At 42.7% G+C, this 22,617-nt stretch overlaps 1 pseudogene; it reads right to left on the bottom strand.

Annotated features, from left to right (window-relative positions):
• Positions 1-4,492: 4,492 nt before the first annotated feature.
• On the bottom strand, positions 4,493-22,228 carry LOC118630602 (annotated as a pseudogene).
• Between the last annotated feature and the right edge of the window lie 389 nt (positions 22,229-22,617).

Genomic DNA, 22,617 nt, shown 5'->3' with positions numbered 1-22,617 from the left:
CCCATTTACTAACTTTTCTTTTGTTTCTCTTGCCCTAGGCAATGTATCAGTGAAAATTCTACTACGTATGATGTCTGAGATTTTTCTGCCTACATTTTATTCTAGGATATTTATGGATTCACAGGTTACATTTAAGTCTTTTATACATTTTGAATTTATTTTTGTGTATGGTGTAAGTTGGTGGTCTAGTTTCATTTTTTTTTTTTTTTTTTGCATATCAATTTCCCAACACCATTTATTGAAGAGACTGTCTTTTCTCCACTGTATCCTCTTGCCTTCCTCTTGTCGAATATTAATTATGTATACTATCTTGGGTCCATATCTGGGTTCTCTGTTCTGTTCCATTAATCTATATGCTTGTTCTTGTGCCAGTACCTGGCTGTTTTGATTACAATAGCTTTGTAGTATAACTTGATATCTGGTATTGTGATCCCTCCCACTTTGTTCTTCTTTTTCAAGATTACTCTGGCTATTAAGGGTCTTTTATGGTACCATATAAACTTTTGAAGTATGTTTTCTAGATCTATGAAATATGCTGTTGGTACTTTAATAGGGATTGCATTAAATCTGTAGACTGCTTTGGGTAGAATGGACATTTTAATGATGGCGATTTTTCCCAACCATGGACATGGTTTTTGTTTCCACTTTTTTATATTTTTCTCTATTTCTTTTCTTAATATCCTGTAGTTTTTTTTTAACAGGTTTTTACCTCCTTGGTTAGGTTTATTCCTAGATATTTTATTTTTTTGTTCCAATTGTAAATGGCACTGTTTTTCTAGTTTCCATTTCTGAGTGTTCATTATTGGTGTATAAGAATGTCATCGATTTCTGGATGTTACTTTTGTATCCTGCTACTTTTCCAAATTCATTTATTAAGTCTAGTAAATTTTTGATGGAGTCTTTGGGGTTTTCTACGTATAGTATCATGTCATCTGCAAATAATGACAGTTTCACTTCCTCCTTTCCAATTTGGATCACTTTTATTTTTTCTTCCCGTCTGATTGCTGTGGCTAAGACTTCCAGTACTATGTTATATAGGAGTGACGAAAGTGGGCATCCTTGTCTTGTTCCTGTTCTTAAGGGAAATGCTTTTAATTTTTGCCCACTGAGTATGATGTTGGCTGTAGGTTTTTCATATATGGCTTTTATTATGTTGAGATATGATCCCTCTATTCCCTCTTTGCTGAACATTTTATCAGAAATTTGTGCTGGATTTTGTCTAATGCTTTTTTAGCATCTATTGAAATGATCATATTGTTTTTACCTTTCATTTTGTTTATGTGATGTATCACATTTATTAATTTGCAAATATTGTACCAGCCTTGCATCCCTGGGATGAATCCCACTTGGTCATGATGAATAATTTTTTTAATGTATTGCTGGATCTGATTTGCTAATATTTTGTTGAGGGTTTTGGCATCTATGTTCCTCAGGGATATTGGCCTGTAGTTTTCTATTTTTGCAGTGTCTTTGTCTGGTTATGGAATTAGGATTATACTGGCCTCATAAAAAGAGCTTGAAAGTCTTCCACCTTCCTGAATCTTTTGGAATAGTTTAAGGAAAATTGGCGTTATTTCTTCTTTAAATTTTTGGTAAAATTCCCCTGTTAAGCTGTCCAGACCTGGGCATTTGTTTGCTGGGATTTTATTGATTACAGCTTCAGTTACCTTAGCTGTTATTGGTCTGTTCAAGTTTTCTATCTCTTTCTGATTCAGTTTCTGGAGACTGTGATTCTAGAAATTTGTCTATTTCACCTAGGTTGTCCAATTTGTCGGTGTATAATTGTTCACAGTACTTTTTAACAATTCTTTGTATTTCTGTGGTGTCAGTGTTACTTCTCTTTTGTTTCTGATTTTGTTTGAGTCCTCTCTGCTTTTTGATGAGTCTGGTTAAAGGTTCATCAATTTTTTTTTAATTAATTAATTTTTGTTACAGATGTTTCTCCTTTTTCCTCTCATTGACACCCTCCTCCCCATCCCCTATCCCAACCCCAACTTTGTTGTCTATGTCCATCGGTTATGCATACATGCATATAAGTTCTGTGGTTTATCCTCCCCCACACACACCTTCTGAGGATTGTCAGTCTGTACCCTACTTCTATGATTCTGGTTTATTAATCTTGATTATCTTTTCAAAAAACAAACTCTTTGTTGCATTGGTTTTTTGAATTTTTTTTTTTTTTTTTTTTTTAGTTTCTATGTTGTTTATTTCTGCTCTGACCTTTACTATTTCTTTTCTTCTACTTGCTCTGGGTTTTTCTTCCTGTTTACTTTCTTGTTCTTCAATTTGTAGGGTTAGATAGTCTATTAGAAATTTTTCTTGTTTCTTGAGGTAGGCCTGTAGTGTTATGAACTTCCCTCTCAGGACTGCTTTTGCTGAGTCCCATCAATTTTGTGTTGTTGTGTGTTCATTTTCATTGATTTCTAGGAAGTTTTTATTTCTTCCTTGATCTCCTTGGTAATCCATTTGTTGTTTAATAACATGCTATTTAGCCTCCATGTGTTTGACTGTTTTTGAATGTTTTTATTAAATTAATTTCTAGTTCCATGCCATTGTGATCTGAGAAGATGCTTGATATGATTTCAATCTTCTTGAACTTGTAGAGACTTAGTTTGTGTCCTAACATGTGGTCTATCTTTGAGAATGTCCCATGTGCACTTGAGAAGAATGTGAATTATGCAGTTTTGGGGTGTAATTCTCTGTAAATAACTATTAAATCTATTTGATCTAGTGCATCATTTAGAGTCCCTATTTCTGTGTTAATTTTTTGTCTAGAGGATCTATTCAGTTATGTCAGTGGGGTATTGAAGTGCCCTGCTATGATTGTATTACTGTTGATTTCTTCTTTAAAGTCCTCCAGAAGTTTTTAAAATATATTTTCGTGCTCCTATATTAGGTGCATATATGTTTACCAAGGTTATATCTTCCTGTTGGATAGACTCTTTCAATATTATGTAGTGGCCTTCTTTGTCTCTTGTTATGGCCTTCATTTCGAAATCTATTTTATTAGATACGAGTATTGCTACTCCAGCTTTTTTTTTTTCTTTTCTATTTGCTTGGAAATTTTTTTTCCATCCCTTCACTTTCAACCTGTGTGAGTCTTTTGTTGTGAGGTGGGTTTCTTGTGTATACAGCATATATATGAGTCATGCTTTCTTATCCATTCAGCTATGCTGTCTTTTGATTGGAGCATTTAATCCATTTACATTCAAGGTTAATATTTATATGTACTTATTTATTTGCCATTTTTGGGTTTTATGGCTATGTTTTTCTCTCTATTTTTTTCTGCCTATTACTGTAGTTCTTTTAACATTCTTTGCAGTACTGGGTTGGTGCTAATATATTTCCTTAACTTTTTTTTTGTCTGGGAAACTCTTTATTTCACTTTCTATTTTGAATGATAGCCTTGCTGGGTAGAGTTGTCTTGGATTCAGATCTTTGTTTTTCATTACCCTGAATACTCCATGCCATTCTCTTCTGGCCTATAGTGTTTCTGTTGGGAAATCAGCTGATAGCCTTATGGGGGCTCTTTTGTAGGTAACCTGTTGCTTTTCTCTTACTGACTTTAAGATTCTCTCTTTGTCCTTAATTTTTGGTATTTTAATTATGATGTGTTTTGGTGTGGGCTTCTTTTGGGTTCTTCTACCTGAGACTCTCTGTGCTACCTGAACTTGTATATCTTTTACCTTCACTAACTTAGGAAAGTTTTCTGCCACTATTTCTTCAAATATATTCTCTAACCCTTGCTCATTTTGTTCTTCTTCTGGTACTCCTATGACGCAGATGTTGTTAAGTTTTATGTTGTCCCTTAGCTCTCTTAAACTGTCCTCCTGTTTTTTAATAGTTTTTTCTTTTTGGTTCTCTAATTGGGTGATTTTTTTCTACCCTATCTTCTCATTCACTGATCTGATCCTTGGCTTCCTCTACTCTGCTTGTTATTCTTTCCAATGTGTTCTTTATTTCTGCTATGTCATTCTTCATTTCCGCTTGGTGATTTTTCATTTCCAATTGGTTGATTTTCATCATTTCTATATCTTTACTCATGCTGTTAAGCTTCCTCACAATTATTACTCTGAACTCTACCTCTGATAACGTGCTTAATTCTTCTCTTCTGGCCTATAGTGTTTCTGTTGGGAAATCAGCTGATAGCCTTATGGGGGCTCTTTTGTAGGTAATCTGTTGCTTTTCTCTTATTTCATTCATCTCTTCTTCTTTAGAATTCTCTTATTCTTTCATTTGGAATTTATTTCACTATTTTAGCTGTCTCAGCAGGGTTTGAGGCCTACCAAAATTTCCCTGTGAATGTCATTGTTCCACTGATTGTGGCTCCTTCTGCCCGGTTTGGATGATATGGAAGGGTCCATGCTAAACACCAATGTGTAGTCTTACTTTCCTGGGTAGAGTCACAAGCCAAGCAAATATTCAATTATCCCAGAGCTTTTGCCTGCAGGCTATTAGTCTCAGTTACTTTATGAGCCTCAGGTTGTAGTCCTCAGCTGAATGAAAAACCCCATAGGTGGGCAGAGTAAGAGGATTTCTAGCAGGCTGGGCAATTGCTTTCTTTTGGGTAAAGTTGCTTTGAGAAGAAAATGGTTTCTGCACTGTGGGTTATTGGTTCCGTGCAGGAACCCAGGCCTCAGCTTTCACAGCTCAGTCCCCAGAGCCATGACACCCAACACTGAGAGGCCCAAGGCTCAAAGCTTTCAGAGGCTTTTCTCTGCCTACTGGTAGGCAAGTAGTCTGGCTGTTAATGAGTCTCATGTTGCACTTCTCTGGCTGGGTGGTGTTGAATTTCTCAGGGAGGGGCAGCTGCTTCTCCCCTGGGCTTAAGCTCTCTGGAAAGGGGCTTATTTTTGAGGAAGATGGCTACTGTCTTATTGGAAAGTGACTCAGGATAGAGCTCCTGATGGCCTCCATCACAGCTCTCTCCCCAGTGCCATGAACCCCCAACTCTCCTCACATGGTTCCAGTCCTGTCTGCCCTCCCTCTGCTGGAGCCCAAGGTGAGTGCTGTAGCTGTAATTTAGTGCACTGTCCCTTCAGGGAAGTACCAGTGTTCCCTGTGCCTCTCTCTGCCAGACAAAACCTCTGCTCTGGTGATTTTCTCAGCGAAGTGTTATGTGGGTGCCTTTCCCTGTTCTGCCACTCTGTGCTGGGGAGCCAGCTTGGAGTTTTAACCCCCAACTTCTCAGAGAACACTGATCACAGCTCAGACAGCCGTCAGCTGCTGCCCATGGACACCGAGGCAGCCTCTTGCACCTTCTCAGCTCCTACCAGTCTCTATTTGGGGTCCTCTTTATGTCCCTGGTTATAAGAGTTCTCAACAGCTGCTCTTCAGTTGGGTTTTTCAGACGACTTGTCTTTATTTTAGTTGTAATTCCAGTTTGGTCCTGGAAGATGGTCTGTGTAGCTTCCATTCACTCTGCCACCATTTTCATTCCTCTCAAATATTTTTTGTTTTTAACTATAAACCAACCAAGATTTTTCTCTTCTTCTTTTTTTTTTTTTTTTTCCTCAGATGGAGTAGGAGAGAGAAACATCGTGAAAGTGACACATCGAGTGGCTGCCACCCACACAACCCAACCAGGGCCAGGGAGAAACTGCAACTGTGGTACATGCCCTTAGCGGGAACCAAACCCGGGTCTCTCTGGACCACAGACTGATGCTCTAACCACTGAGCAAAACCAGCCAGGGCTCTTCTTTTTAAATCTTCAATCTTAAATCCAATTTTGTGACATTATCCTATACTTTGAATGAACCTTCAACATTTTTGCTGACTTTGTTAAATTCTTCTAAACTTGCATTAGCAGGTAAGCCTATGTAAAGAGCCACATAGAAATCATAGATGAGCCCTGGCTGGTGTGGCTCAGTTGGTTGAGCATCATCCTATGCACCGAGAAGTCACCAGTTGGATTCCTGGTCAGGGCACATATTCAGGATGCGGGTTTATTCCCCAGTCAGGGTGCGTGCAAGAGGCAGCCAATCGGTGTCTCTCTTTCACACCAATGTTTCCCTCTTTCTCTCCCTCTTCCTACCCCCCCCTCTAAAATCAATAAAAACATATTTAAACAAAATAAAAAAGAAATGCAAATAAAGTTTTTTACAAAACATCATAGATGAGGTGAATCAAATGATTTACATGGTTCTATCCAAATCTCTCCTGGTATTCCAGCCAAGCTCTTGGCATTTTATACAATTGCCTCCTAAATCTCAGGATTGTGGTCACCAGGATCATCTGCATTCTCCCATAAAACCTGAAATAACTTAATAGACTCAGAGACATAGAAAGGAGTAAGGTTCAGACTGACAAACTTCAGAGGAGGGGGACGGGGGAAGGATGAGATAAACTAAATAACCTGTATGCATGTATGCATAACCAATGGACATAGACAATAACGCTTGCAGGGTCAGGGTTGGCGACAGGATAGGGAGGAGCGTGTCTGGGGGTGGGGGGGGAGAAACATCTGTAAAAAAATAAATACATAATTTTTTAAAAAACCTAAAATAACTTAAAATTTGAACATAATCTTGTATTCTCTATTTAGTATGTCCAACAAATCTCACTTTCCTGTTTTTAAAATCTTTATAACCATTTAAGTAGTCAAAGAAAGTGCCATCAAAACCTAAAAACATAGGATTTATAGTGAGGTCTTTGCATTCAGCATCTTTCTGCCAGTCAGTTGTGAATTCTACCTCAGTATGTCTTGCCTCCCTCAGGATACTTTTTTATTTTGACTTTTTAAATCGTGGTAATACTGGTTAATAACATTATATAAGTTTCAGGTGCCCAACATTATAATCAATATCTGTACACACTATGGAGTGTCTGCCACCCCCCACATTTACCCATTTCATTCTCCCTCCACCCTCTTCCCCTCTGCTAACTTCCAATCTGTTGTCTGTATCCATGAGTTTGTTTCTTTTTTGTTGTACATTTCATGTATGAGGGCAACCATATAGTTTTTGTCCTTTTCTGCCTGAATTATTTCTCTTAGCATCAAGGTTTTATTGTTGTTGTTGTTGTTGTTTTAGCCAGTCCAATAGATATGTTTTGGTATCTCATTGTGGTTTATATTTTAATTTCCTTAATGACTAATGATGTTGAACATCTTTTCCTATGCTTGTTTGCCATTTTTGTATCTTCTTTGGTGAAGAGTCTATTTAGATTCTTTGTCCATGTAGTTCTTACTGAGTTAATATATTTCTTGCTGTGGGATTTTAAGAACTCTTTATATGTTCTTGTTGAATGTACTTTGTCATGTTACTGGCAAATATTTTCTTCCATTATGTGGCTTGTCTTTTCATTCTCTAAATTGTGTCCTCAGAGCAAAAGTTTTTAGTATTAGTAAAGTCCAACTTATTGTTTTCTTTTATGGATTATGTTTTAGATGTTGCATCTAAAAACTTTTTTTCTAGGTCAGGGTCATGAAGAGCTTTTATTCCATTTTCTTGTAGTTTTACAGCTTTAGCAATTTGCCTTTGGTTCATTTTGATTTAATTTATATATAAGCTGAGGTGTGGGTTGAGGTTCATTTTTTATACATAGCTGTCCAGTTGTTCCAGTATTGTTTACCGAAAAGATTAATTTCTCCACTGATTTCCCCTTTTTAAAAAAATCTGTCACAGGTCATTTGACTATATTTGTGTACATCTCTGTATTAGTTTCAGGTGTACAATACAGTGATTTGACATTGCATACCTTACAATGTGATCAGCATACAAGGTCTAGTAAACATCTGTCTCTGTGCAAAGTTATCACAATACTATTGACGATTTTCCCCTTTGCTTATTTCACCGTCCCCAAGCCCCTCTGGCCACCATCAGTGTGATGTTTCTATGAGTCTGATTTTACTTTGCTTTGTTTGTTTGCTTTGTTTTTTTAGAGTCCACATATAAGCGAAATCATATGATATTTGTCTTTCTGTGGCTGACATTTCACTGAGCATAATACCCTCTAGGCCCATCCACGCTGTTGCAAATGGGAAGATTCATTTTTTCTATTGTTGGATAATATTCCATTGTATATACAGGGTGGGGCAAAAGTAGGTTTAGTTATTCATATGAAATGTAATACAATAATTAATAAAGAATAATACAAGAGTAAACTCTGTTTCGTGAACTCACAACTGTAAACCTACTTTTGCCCACCCACAATGTCTCACATCTTCCTTATTCATTCATCTATAGATGAGCATCCAGATGAATACCTAGGTTGCTTCCATATCTTCGCTATTGAAAATAATGCTGCAATGAGCATAAGGGTGCATATATATCTTTTCAAATGAGCGTTTTGGATTTCTTTGGATAAATACTGAGAAGTGAAATTGCTGGAATGTATGGTAGTTCTATTTTTAGTTTTTTGAGGAATCTTCATACTGCTTTCTACAGTGAATCCATCAATATACAGTCCTACCAACAGCGCACGTGGGTTCCATTCTCTCCACATCCTCACCAACACTTGTTATTTATTGACTTTTTGATGATAGCCATTCTGACAGGCGTGAGGTGGTATCTCATTGTGGCTTTGATCTGCATTTCCCCAATGATTCGTGATGCTGAGCATCTTTTCTTGTCTGTTGGCCATCAGTCTGTCTTCTTCTTTCTTTACATCCTCTTACTGCAGTCTCTCCTCCCCTGTTTCCATCAGCCAGATTGTTTTTTAAAGTACATTTATATTTCATTTGTATTATTTGAGAATGAGTTTCCCATTCACCCTCTCTCTCATGCCTCCTCCCCTTGCCTGAGACCAAGAAGGGAAACTGTTGTTTAGTAACCGTAATTATACAGTGTCCAGACAAATACAAAATTATATTCTTTTTTTTAATCCTCACCCGAGAATATTTTTGCATTGATTTTTTTTTTTTTTGATAGAGTGGGAGGGAGGGAGAAAGAGAGAGAGAAACTTCTATGTGAGAGAGACACATTGATTAGTTGCCTTCCGCACGACCCTGACTGGGCATGGGGATTGAATTTGCAACGGAGGTACATGCCCTTGAGCAAGAATCGAACCCAAGACTCTTTGGTCTGTTGGGCCAACGCTCTAACCACTGAGAAAAACTGACCAGGGCCAAAATTATATTCTTTTTTTTTTTATCCTCACCTGAGGATATTTTTCCATTTTTTGTTCAGATAGAGTGGGAGGGAGAAAGAGAGAAACATCGACGTGAAAGGGACACATCGAGTGGCTGCCACCCACACGACCCAACCAGGGTCGGGGACAAATTGCAACTGAGGTACATGCCCTTAGCGGGAATCAAACCCGGGTCTCTCTGAACCGCAGGCCGATGCTCTAACCGCTGAGCCAAACTGGCCAGGGCCAAAATTATATTCTTTATAACCAGGACAAGGATAGAGGATACAATCTCTGTCTCTCTTTCTCTCTTCTCTCTCCATCTGTCTTCTTTGGAGAAATGTCTGTTTATGTCCTCTGCTCTTTTTTAAATTGGATTTTTTTTCTATTTTTTGTCTTCAGTTGCATGAGTTCCTTATGTTTTAGGTATTAACCCCTCTTTGGATATACCATTTATGAATATCTTCTCCCATTCAGTAGGTTGTCTTTTCATTTTGTTGATAGTATTCTTCACTATGCAGAAGCTTTTCAGTTTGATGTGGTCCCATTTGTTCGTTTTTGCTTTTGTTTCCCTTCCTCATGGGGACCTATCCAAAAAGACACTGCTAAGACTGATGTCAAATAGTTTATCACCTGTGACTTCTTCTAGGAGTTTTATGGTTTCAGGACTTACATTCAAGCCTTTAACACATTTTGTTTGTTTTGTATCTGGTGTGAGAGAGTGGTCCAGCTTCCTTGTTTTGCACTCACCTGTCCAGTTTTCCCAGCATCACTATTGAAGAGACTGTCACTTCTTCATTGTATGTTCTTGCCTCCCCTGTCCTGGTGAGTCCTCTGATTTTCATTCATTTCTTTTCGCTTGGGGTCTAATTCCTCTGTTCCTGCAGGTTTGGGATCCCTGAAAGTTTTGTCTCTGTCTCTAAAACAGCCTGTTGAGAGATTGGTTGGGATTGTGTTGACTCTTTACATCAAGTTGGTAAGAACTGACAGTAGGATAGTCACACCGTGATGGGGTTGTGAGTGGAAGTTCTCCATGAGAGTTTGACATCAGGTTCTCCTCGCCCGTGGGCCAGTTCAGGTGGTGTCAGCTCTGGAGCTGAGGACTGGCATGTGAGGGGGTGGGGAGTCTGTCCATTTGGGAAGGCAGAGAAGACTCTGGAAACCTTTCCTGGGGCGGGGTTATTTGAGAACCTCTGTCCTCCATGGAGTGGCTGTGCCGGTCAGGTCACCGTGTGCTGCTTCACACACACCCGCTCTCTGCCCAAGGGCGGAGCCTCTGCGCTGCAGCCTCTGGGCTCCCTCCCCTGACTTCCAGCGGGTGTGGGATCAGGGGGGGTTGTTCCCCCTCCTCCCCACTTGGCCCCCCGCAGCTCTGTCCTCTTCCTCGTCTGTGGCAGGTGGCATCTTCTGCAGACCAGCTGCTCCAGCCTGCGCCGCCGCTCCCTCCGCGCCCTTTCCAGCTTAGGGGAGGCAGTAGCTTCCTCCTGGTCCTGCTCTGGGTGCTCTGCTGTCCCCCTGAGTTCCTGCCACCCGCTCTGATCTCTGCAATAGCCCCTTAGGGAACTCCCTCGGGTAGACCCCGGGGTCGCCCGCCTGCTGCCCGCTGGGCCGGGACCAGGCCCTTGTTAAGGAGCTGGAGTAGGCTCCGGAGGTTCTCACCCACCACTGGTTTCATGGGCTCTCAGCCCCTTCTCACTCTCTCCTTCTGGTGGGCACAGTATTCGTATATTCTTCTTTCTGAGGGAGTCAGATCTTTAATTTTTCAAGAACTTCCGATTCCCTCCTCAGCCATAAGAAATGATGAAATTCTGCCATTTGCACAACATGGATGGACCTTGAGAGTGTCCTGCTGAGTGAAGTAAGTAGATGGAAAAGAACAAGAACCGAGTAAGTTCCCTCATGTGTGGGATGGAAAGCAGGAAGCAGCAAATGAACAAATGAAACAAACAAACTCAGAGGTACAGACGACAGTGTGATGGTTACCAGAGGGGTGAAGAGGGGAGAGGGGCTCAGATATATGGTGATGGGAGATTAGATTTTGTGTAGTGAACACAATGCACTATACAGATGATGTATTATAGAGCTGTACTCTTTTTTTTTTTTTTTATTGATTAATTTTTGTTACAAATGATTCTCCTTTTTTCCCCCACTGATAGAGCTGTACTCTTGAAACCTGTAATGTTATTACCCAGTGCCATCCCCAATAAATACAATTTAATTAAAAATGCAAAAAGAAAAGAAGGTCAGATAGGATAAGGATTGCAAAGTGTCACAGGCAAGACCTCTGCCTGGGTAGGGGTTGCTCCCTTATCTGTTTGCTGGGCCACTCTGCACAGACTGTTTCACGTACAGCTGGTGAGGGCACAGCACAGGTGTTTACAAACATCCTGAAGCCCTGGCAGGCCCCGCCTTAGGTCACAGAGCCAGAGGACATTAAAAAGCCCAGTTTTTACTCCAGATCCAGGCCACCTTCATCACATGGTGCCACTTTCAAGAGCATAAAATTAGAATAATATCTAAATGGAAAGGTCTGTGAATAGAAATAAAGGATTTAATTCCTGATTCCTCCCCAGTAATAGCATCTAACTGGTATTTCACTTCCTGCAGGCTCCTTCTAAGTCTTTGGCTCCCCCTCTGGCTTCCTGCAGTTTTCTCTTATCCTGTTTAAAAAGGATTTCCTGTGCCCCTTCTTTCTTATCTGACCTACTGTGCAGAGCCATATATTCTTGCCAGTGCAGCATCCGAGCATGTGCCAGCAGGGTCCTGCCCGGCAGCTTCTCGTGGAAGACACTGCCTTTGTGGTTCTTTGCTGGAAAAGATAGATCTTCCCGAGAACCGCACTCAATTCACTGGGTCTGCAGTTTTTCCACAGCTGAACATTTCAAAGAAAAGGAGAGAGTAAAATCATTAATTAATTCCTGTAGCAGTCGAGTTAATGATACCAGCACTACTTGTAAACCAAATGAATCAAGTCATTTTAAAAGAACTGTTATTGACACTTGGAAAAATGGCGGCGGAGTGAACGGAGCTACACAGACCGTCTCCCAGAACCAAACTGGAATTACAACTATAACACAGACAAATCGACGGGAAAAACCAACAGAAAAGCAGCTTGCGAGGACCAGACAACGAGGGACACTGACTCCATCCCGGTAGGCTTGCGAAGGCGCGAGACGGGGCTGGGAGCGCACAGTCGGCAGCTCGGCAGCGGCCTCAGCTGTAAGCGGCGCCCGCGGGTCACACTCCCAGGCGGCCCCACAGCGCAGCCGGGACAGAGGCTGAAACAGCCACAGCCACTCACCTTGGGCTCCGGCAGAGGGAGGGCAGACTGGACTGGAACTGTGTCGGGACACTCGGGGTTTGGAGGGCTCTCGGAGCTTTGGCTGAGTGCAGCCACTCAGGACGGTGGCCACATTGCTTCTTCCCAGGGCTCTGAGAGAGGCAGCAGCCCCTCCCTCGGAGATCCAACCCCACCCTGTGGGCCATTGAAGTGTTAATTGAGGCTCACTAAGGACCAGCATCTGCCCCACCCTCGTGAAAGCCCCTTGGCTGAGCACCAGAGGGAGTTTTTCAATCAACTGACAACCCAAAACTCATCAATTAACCTAGACTGCTAGCTTCCAGGCAAAAAGCTAGAGGATAACAGTACGTTTCCTGGGCTGGCAACTTTAACCAGGAAAGTAAGACTTGACAGTGGTGTTCAACGCGGGTCCTCCCTCGCTCATCTAAACACAGGAGAGGGAGCCACAAACAGCAGAACACCAACACCCACAGGGAGAACTTGACAGGCTCCAAAGCCCAGAGTGATAGCTAAAATGGTGAAACACAGAAACAGAAGCCAAATGAAAGAGCAAACCACCTCCACCGAAGATGAGATCAATGTGGAGCAATTAGGCATGTTAACAGAGCTAGAATTCAGAGCCATGATCTTGAGGAAGCTGAACAGCATGAGTAAGGACATAGAGACACTGAAAATAAGCCAAATGGAAATTAAAAACCAACAAGAAGAGATAAAAAATGACATATCCGAAATGAAAAACACATTGGAAGGTTTAAAAAGCAGAGTAGGGGAAGCTGAGGACCGGATCAGCGAATTAGAAGACAGGGTAGAAAAAATCAACCAATCAGAAAAACAAAAGGAAAAAACTATTAAAAAACAGGAAGACAGCTTAAGAGAACTATGGGACAACTGGAAACGTAATAATATTCGCATCATAGGAGTCCCCGAAGAAGAAGAAAAGGAGCAAGGGATAGAGAATATATTCAAAAAAATAGTGAGAGAAAACTTCCCTAATTTGGTGAAGGAAGAAGGCATTCAAGTTCAAGAAGCACAGAGAGTCCCAAGTAAGAAGAACCCAAACAGGCCCACACCAAGACACATAGTAATTAAAATGCCACAAATTAAAGACAAAGAGAGAATCCTAAAAGCAGCAAGAGATAAGCAACAGGTTACCTACAAAGGGAACCCCATAAGGCTCTCAGCTGACTTCTCACAAGAAACACTACAGGCCAGAAGGGAATGGCATGAAGTAATCAAAGTCATGAAAAACAAGAATCTGAATCCAAGACTACTCTACCCAGCAAGGCTATCATTCAAAATAGAAGATCAAATAAAGAGCTTCCCAGACAAAAAAAAGCTAAGGGAATACATTAGCACCAAACCAGCACTGCAAGAAATGTTAAAAGGACTGCTGTAATTAGCAGTAGAAATGGGAACAAAAATAGAACCACACTAAACAAAAATGGCAATAAATAAGTACATATCAATAATCACCTTAAACGTAAATGGACTGAATGCTCCCATAAAGAGACACAGAGTAGCTGATTGGATAAGAAAGCATGACTCATCTATATGTTGTTTACAAGAGACCCATCTCTCAACAAAAGACTCACATAGGTTGAAAGTGAAGGGATGGAAAAAAATTTTCCAAGCAAATGGAAAGCAAAAAAAAGCTGGGGTAGCAATTCTCATATCTGATAAAATAGATTTCAAAATGAAGACCATAACTAGAGACAAAGACGGCCACTACATAATATTGAAAGGATCTATCCAACAGGAAGATATAACCTTGATAAACATATATGCACCCAATATAGGAGCACCAAAATATATTAAAAATCTTCTGGAGGACTTCCAAGGAGAAATCGACAACAATACAATCATAGCTGGGGACTTCAACACCCCGTTGACAGCACTGGATAGATCCTCTAGGCAAAAAATTAGCAAGGAAACAGAGACTCTAAATGAAGCACTAGACCAAATGGATTTAATAGATATCTACAGAGAATTACACCCCAAAACTACAGAATACACATTCTTCTCAAGTGCACATGGGACATTCTCAAAGATAGACCACATGATAGGACACAAACTAAATCTCTACAAGTTCAAGAAGATTGAAATCATATCAAGCATCTTCTCAGATCACAATGGCATGAAACTAGAAATCAACTGCAACAAGAACATGCAAAGACATTTCAACACATGGAGGCTAAATAGCATGTTATTAAACAATGAATGGGTCACCGAGGAGATCAAGGAAGAAATCAAAAACTTCCTGGAAACCAATGAAAATGAACACACAACAACACAAAATCTATGGGATGCAGCGAAAGCAGTTCTGAGAGGGAAGTTCATAGCACTACAGGCCTACCTCAAAAAACAAGAAAAATTTCTAATTGACTGTCTAACCTCACAACTTAAAGAATTAGAAAGCAAACAAAAAGAAAACCCCAGAGCAAGTAGAAGGAAGGAAATAGTAAAGATCAGAGCAGAAATAAATGACATAGAGACCAAAAAAACAATTCAAAGGATCAATGAAACAAAGACCTGGTTTTTCGAAAAGATAAATAAGATTGATGGACCCTTAGCTAGACTCACCAAGAAACAAAGAGAGAGAACCCAAATACACAAAATCAGAAATGAAAGAGGAGAAGTAACAACCAACACCACGGAAATACAAAAGATCGTTAACAACTACTATGAACAACTATATGGCAACAAATTCGACAATCTCAGCGAAATGGACAAATTTCTAGAAACACACAGTCTCCCAAAACTATTCCTGGAAGAGATAGAAAACTTGAACAGACCAATAACAACTAAGGAAATTGAAGAGGTAATCAAGACTCTCCCAGCAAACAAAAGCCCAGGCCCAGATGGTTTCACGGGGGAGTTTTACCGAACATTCAAAAAAGAACTAACACCCATTCTCCTCAAACTATTTCAAAAAATTCAAGAAGAAGGAAGACTTCCAAACACGTTCTATGAGGCCAGCATAATTCTAATTCCAAAACCAGAAAAAGACACTACGAAGAAAGAAAACTACAGGCCAATATCCCTGATGAACATAGATGCCAAAATCCTGAACAAAATACTAGCAAATCGGATCCAGAAATACATCAAAAAAATTATTCACCATGACCAAGTGGGATTCATTCCAGGGATGCAAGGCTGGTACAATATTCGCAAATCAATAAACGTGATACACCACATAAACAAAATGAAGAATAAAAACCACATGATCATATCAATAGATGCTGAAAAAGCATTCGACAAAATCCAGCATCCATTTCTGATAAAAACGCTCAGCAATGTAGGAATAGAGGGATCATATCTCGACATAATAAAGGCCATATATGAAAGACCTACAGCCAACATCATACTCAATGGACAGAAACTAAAAACATTTCCATTAAGAACAGGAACAAGACAGGGATGTCCACTTTCGCCACTCTTGTTTAACATTGTACTGGAAGTCTTAGCCACAGCAATCAGACATGAAGAAAAAATAAAAGGGATCCAAATTGGAAAGGAGGAAGTGAAACTGTCATTATTTGCAGATGACATGATATTGTACATAGAAAACCCTAAAGACTCCATCAAAAATCTATTAGACTTAATAAATGAATTTGGCAAAGTAGCAGGATACAAAATTAACGTCAAGAAATCGACGGCATTCTTGTACATCAATGATGAACTCACAGAAAGAGAAACTGAAAAACAATCCCATTTACCATCGCTCCAAAAAAATTACGATACCTAGGAATAAACTTAACCAAAGAAGTAAAGGACCTATTTGCAGAAAACTACAGGTCATTGAAAAAAGAAATAGAGGAAGATATAAAAAAGTGGAAGAACATACCCTGTTCATGGATTGGAAGAATTAACATAATTAAAATGTCCATACTACCCAAAGCAATCTATAGATTCAATGCAATCCCCATCAAAATACCAACGACATATTTCATAGAACTAGAACAAATACTTCAAAAGTTCATATGGAACCAAAAAAGACCCCGAATAGCCACAGCAATCTTGAAAAAGAAGAACAAAGTTGGAGGGATCACATTACCAGATATCAGGTTATACTACAAAGCGACTGTAACCAAAACAGCCTGGTACTGGCACAAGAACAGGCATATAGACCAGTGGAACAGAACTGAAAACCCAGAAATGGACCCAAGGCAATACGCTCAATTAATATTTGACAAAGGTGGCAAGAGCATACAGTGGAGTAAAGACAGCCTCTTTAATAAATGGTGTTGGGAAAATTGGACAGCTACATGCAAAAAAATGAAACTCGACCATCAACTTACACCATACACAAAAATAAACTCAAAATGGATAAAAGACTTAAATGTGACCCGTGAATCCATAAAAATTCTAGAAGAAAATGTAGGCAACAAAATTTCGGACATCATACGGAGCAGAATTTTCACTGATACATCACCTAAGGCAACAGAAATAAAGGAGAAAATGAACACATGGGACTACATCAAACTAAAAAGCTTCTGCACAGCAAAAGAAACGATCATCAAAATGGAAAGGCAACCCACTGTATGGGAGAACATCATTGCCAATGATGTATCAGATAAGGGGTTAATTTCCAATATATACAGAGAGCTCACACAACTCCACAAAAGGAAGACAAAGAACCCAATTAAAAAATGGGCAGAGGAGCTGAATAGACACCTCTCCAAACAGGACATACAAATGGCCAAGAGACATATGAAGAAATGCTCAACATCACTAATCATCCGAGAGATGCAAATTAAAACAACAATGAGGTATCACCTCACACCTGTCAGAATGGCCGCCATCAACAAATCATCAAACAACAAGTGTTGGCGAGGGTGTGGAGAAAAGGGAACTCTAATACACTGCTGGTGGGAATGCAGACTGGTGCAGCCGCTATGGAAAACAATATGGTGCTACCTCAAAAAATTAAAAATTGAACTTCCATTTGACCCAGTGATCCCACTGCTGGGAATATACCCTAAGAAGCCTGAAACACCAATCAGGAAGAATATATGTACCCCCATGTTCATAGCAGCACTATTTACAATAGCTAAGATCTGGAAACAGCCCAAGTGTCCACCAGTAGACGAATGGATCAAAAAGCTGTGGTACATATACACAATGGAGTACTATGCAGCGGTAAGAAAGAAAGATCTCTTATCCTTTGAGACGACATGGAGGGACCTGGAAAGTATTATCCTAAGTGAAAGAAGCCAAGCAGAAAAAGACAAATACCACATGATCTCACTTATATACGGAATATAATGAACATAACAGTCTGAGGAATACAGTAGACCCAGACACATGGAAGTAGGGCACAGACTGACATCCCTCAGAAGAGGGGATGGGGGGTGGGGGGGTGGGAAGAGATAAACCACAGAACTTATATGCATGTATGCATGACCAATGGACATGGACAACTAAGCCGGGGACAGGGTGGAGGGGGTGGGGTGGGGGGTGCCAATGGGGTAAAAAGGTAAAATATCTGTAACAAAAAAATAAATAAAAATTCATAAAAAAAAAAAAAAAATAAAAAAAAAATAAAAGAACTGTTATTGCTCGCTGGCTGGTGTGGCCTCGCGGTTAGAACGTCATCCTGTGCTCCGAAGGGTCACAGGTTCTATTCCCGGTCATCTTCCCACGTTTCCCTCCCCCTCCTCCCACTCTCTCTAAAAATCAATGGAAAAAATATCCTCAGGAGAGGACTAACAAAATTTAGAAAGAGCTCTTAATGATTTATTATTATTTTTTTATGACTTCCAACAACAAAAACATTAAAAGGCAAGAAATGTAAGTTTACTCTTCAACTGGACATCTATAATTTAGTCATCAACAGGTAATTGTTAGTCGTGTTGACATGATTATATTGTGTGTCAATTTGCTTGGTTCATCACTAAGCCATCCTAAAATCTTAATGCATTTTTAAGGGCTGAGCAATTCATCTTGAAATTGATTGCTAGTGTAACATTCCCCCAAATTCTTCATGATACAGTAATTAAAGAGGGGAGCGGGCACCCTCATCCGCAGAGCCTTGGGCAGTGACGGGAGCCCTTTCGCTGGAGAGGCCTCCGCAGGCTGCTGGACAAGGCCCCGGACGCTGCTCTTCACTTCGCGGGCCCTGCTGTGGGCTGCAGGAGCCTCCTCTATAGTGGCCTCTTGACTTTCTTTTGATTTCTGGCTCATCCCACATGGAACAATGGTGTTCTGGGTGACATTCACAAGAGCCAATTCTTGGGAAACATTTAGTGTTTGAGCCTTAAGAGTGGTTGCTAAATGCCCATGGTTCTTACCCAGGAGGGATGTTGCCCCCCGGGGATATCTGGCAACGTCTAAAGACATTTCTGAGAAGCATGACTCAGGAGGGGTGCTGTTGGCATCTGTGAACAGACCCAGAGATTCTGCTGCATGTCCCACATGCCCAGGACAGCCCTCACCACAGAGTCATCTGGTCCTGGAATAGGGCAGTGACGCTGGCGGAGGGCTCTGCACGCTCCTGGGAGATTGTGCGGCCCCTCAGGTCCACCCTGACAGCCTCCCGTGGAGCTGTCAGACCCAGGCTGTCCTGCAGCCTTAGCCCCCAGCCCCCAGCAGCCTCTCCTTTGCAGAGAGCAGGCCACACCTGGGCGCCCTCACCCACCGGCCGAGAGCAGGCCACACCAGGCCACACCTGGGCGCCCTTACCCACCTGCCGAGAGCAGCCACACCTGGGCGCCCTTACCCACCTGCCGAGAGCAGCCACACCTGGGCGCCCTTACCCACCGGCCGAGAGCAGCCACACCTGGGCGCCCTCTCGACCAGGCCTTCAGGCTCCGGGCGCGTCGGTTCCTCAGCTCAGGAAGTCACGTGCTTTAGGCTTTTTTCTTTTAACTTGTTCTGCAAGGTGAACACATCATGTTTTCAGCCGAGTGAATCAGAGAGTATTTCTTTTTGGGTTTCTAAAAATTTTTCTTTTCTACTTTAAAACTGTAAGGTAGCCAGGTGCCGCCGGTGGGAGGTGGGAAGAAACCAGAGAGCCAAACAGCCGAATAAGCAGAAATCAGGCTTTATTGGGTACACTCCGGGCGGGTTCACAGACTCGGGGGGTTGAGTCCGAGAAGCCGCGCCCGATGCTGGGGTTTGTGATTTTTATATCTGCGCCTGTGGCAGAGGGAACTTGTTGTTAGGTTAGGTCCTGAGGGGCTACGCATGGGGGCCCCCTGGAATGTGAATCTATTGTCCCGGAGCGAACAGTTCCTGGACTAGGACAGGAGAATGGGACAGGAGTTGATCTATGAGTTCGGGGCAAACAGTTCCTGAAACAGGGAGGGAGTTTAGGTTGGGTAAGCGAGGTAACGGCTGAGCAGTTTGCCTGGTGCCAGTTCCCAGGCTCTCGGACATTCCCGACTCTGTGATATAGGAACAGGGGCCAGGTCGTCTTTCTGACTACTTCCTGCTGGACGGGGGCGGCGTCAGGGGAGGGGTGCCGAGTCGGTGTGGTCCGAGTCCCGGGGACTGGTCAAAGGCTGGTAATGTTGTAGCATCATTTGGTGGACCTCTATTGTCCGTGTGAGCTGTGCGAATCGGTCCTGGATGAAGCGGAGAAAACAGGGGGCAATTAGCAGTATAATTATTATGATGATGGTTGGGCCAAGGAGGGGGAGGAGTAAGGAGTACATGGAGGAATTCCACCAGGAGGAGGCATCTACTGAGAACTTTTGTTTTTTTAGTTCTGAACTTAGCTGGTGGAGGGTTTCAATGCGGGTTTCTACCAAACCTGATTCGTTGATATAATAGCAACATTCTTCCCCAAGAAAGAGACAGGTTCCTCCGTGTTCCGCTGTGAGGAGGTCCAGGGCCCTTCGATTCTGCATCGACAGCTGGGCCAGGGAGGTGATCTGCCTCTGGAGAGAAGCTAGGGACTCAGCCGAGCTGTCAATAGCAATCTGAAATTGAGATTCTAAGCGTTCTGAGGTGACTAAGGAGTGTGCCAGGGCACCCCCTCCCAGTCCAGCAGCGACAGCCGAGGCTGAGAGGGAGAGTCCCACAAAAAGGGGTAAAAAGATTGCCCGCTTTTGTTTCGGGTTGTAATATATGTATTTCTGTTGGAATTCGGCAGGTGTGTAGACCATGAGTTGGGGGGTTAGGGTGACAGGCAGGCAGAGAAGAGTGGGATCCAAGGGGGTCGAGAGAGTTTTCGATAAGGTATGATTACACCAGAAGAAATAGCCTTTAGGGGCAGTTAAGTTGAAAGTGGGAGATTGTGTGACATTGCAAAGGTTGGATGGACTGTTACTGTAACAAAAGGGAATTTGAGAGAGATCAGGAGGCATATATAGGGCTACATCGGCAAGAGGAGTCATAAGTTTTGGTGCGGTGGACATCCCGGAGCAGTTGAGAGCGATGGGATAAGGGACCGCAGTCAGAGGAGGTTTTCCTAAGGTTGCACACATTAAACAAGATGAGAGGTTGCCTGCCCCAGTGAGATTGGCTAGTATTAGACCTTCCTGGAGGAGAGAGAGCCATGAAAAGGGGGAGGTTTGGGCAGCTAATTGTCTGGTGAGTAGGGATTCCTGGGTCTGGATGTCATCGTGGACTCCGCCAGTAAGTTGGACTAGGGCTCGCCAGACATAAATGTGGGAAGATGGCATATGGGAGTACCTAGAGGTGTATACGGCCCCCCTCTGAAGGGTCACCCATTTGGAGTCGGTCGGATCAGAAATAATGAGGGAGAAGGACTGTGTGCGGTTCATGGTGCGGCGATAGAGGGAGATTCCTGATGGGGATCGGGGGGTATTGGGCCTCTGGGCTGCATGAATGTTGCAGCTGCTCCATTGACATCCCATGCAGGGATGCCAGGGGCTGGAGGGGGACTGGCAGTGAGTAGGCTGATCCTGAAGGAAGCAGACTGCGGGAGCCCATTGGTTCTGTGTGAAAGGGTTTTTGAAGTCAGTGAAATTTAGGAAGAGAGGGCTTTTGCATCCCGTGGATGGGCAGTCGGTGGTAGTGAGTAGCCATCCCTGGGTATAGTGTCCCTCTGGATTTTGACAGATTTTAACAAATCCAGTCGTGGAATTTTCTGTGAGATAAAATCTCCAGACAAAGGCCTTAGTCTGGGGTCCTGCGTTTGAGTCTGAGAGACAGAGGACCAGTAGGAGTAGCGGTCCAAGGGGGGTCATCCTGAGGGATGGCCTTCTTTATCCTGGAGAGGTGAACCCACGTGGAGATGCCCAGGACCTTTGCTGCTGATGGGGTGGTTAGGACGATCGTATAGGGTCCTTCCCACTTAGGAGCAAGGGGCTTTGGGGAAAGGGTCTTAATAAAAACCTGGTCCCCTGGGGCGACACGCTCCGTCGTTCCTGCTCCTGGGCTGGGCTCAGGAAGGGTGGAGTTAGCGTGTTCCCGAAGGAGGGAGCGGAGAAGGGAGAGGTAGGGAAGGTATGAAGCCAGAGGAGGCGGGTGCGATGGGGATGGGGCCGACAGGAGGAAAGGTCGGCCGTAGAGGAGTTCGAAGGGGCTCAGTTGGGAAGGCCCCCTCGGGGCAGCCCTTAGGCGGGTCAGAGCCAAGGGGAGAAGAGTGGGCCAAGACTGACGGAGCTCTAGGCTGAGCTTGGTCAGATGTTCTTTGATGAGCCCGTTGGCCCTTTCAACTTTACCAGACGACTGAGGGTGGTAGGCCGCATGCAGTTTCCACTGTATGTCGAGGGAGGTGGAGACAGCTTCTGTGACCTTGGAGATGAAGGCGGGCCCGTTGTCTGACTGGATGGAGGTAGGCAGGCCAAAGCGAGGGATGATGTCCCGGACCAGGTGGTCAGCTACAGTCCCCGCAGTTTCTGAGGTGGTGGGAAAGGCCTCAATCCATCCTGAAAAGGTATCAACCATAGTTAAAAGATATTTAAGATTTTTGTGTCTGGGCATGTGGGTAAAATCGACCTGCCAGTCCTGTCCGGGGAGATGGCCCCGCATCTGGTGAAGTGGGCGGCGGATCTGGCAGGCCCCCTGGCTGTTTGTCCTGGAACAGGTAGAGCAGGAGGAATGGACAGCTTGAATGGTTTGTTGGAGGCGGTTGGGGTGGAAGAGGGGAGAGAGGAAATGATAAAGAGCCTTAGGTCCAATATGTAGGGACTTGTGGATGTCAGAGATTATCTGGTATCTCTGAGAATCTGGGAGGATGAGGAGGTTGTCCTTGAATGCCCATCCATCCTTGAGCTGGATTTCTGGGGAAGATTGAAAAAGGTCTTGTTCTGTGGAGGAATATTGTGGTCTGTATG

The sequence above is a fragment of the Molossus molossus genome, unplaced genomic scaffold (genome assembly GCF_014108415.1).
Source record: "Molossus molossus isolate mMolMol1 unplaced genomic scaffold, mMolMol1.p scaffold_m16_p_15, whole genome shotgun sequence".
Lineage (NCBI taxonomy): Eukaryota > Metazoa > Chordata > Mammalia > Chiroptera > Molossidae > Molossus > Molossus molossus.
This window is presented reverse-complemented; position numbering and strand designations above follow the sequence as displayed.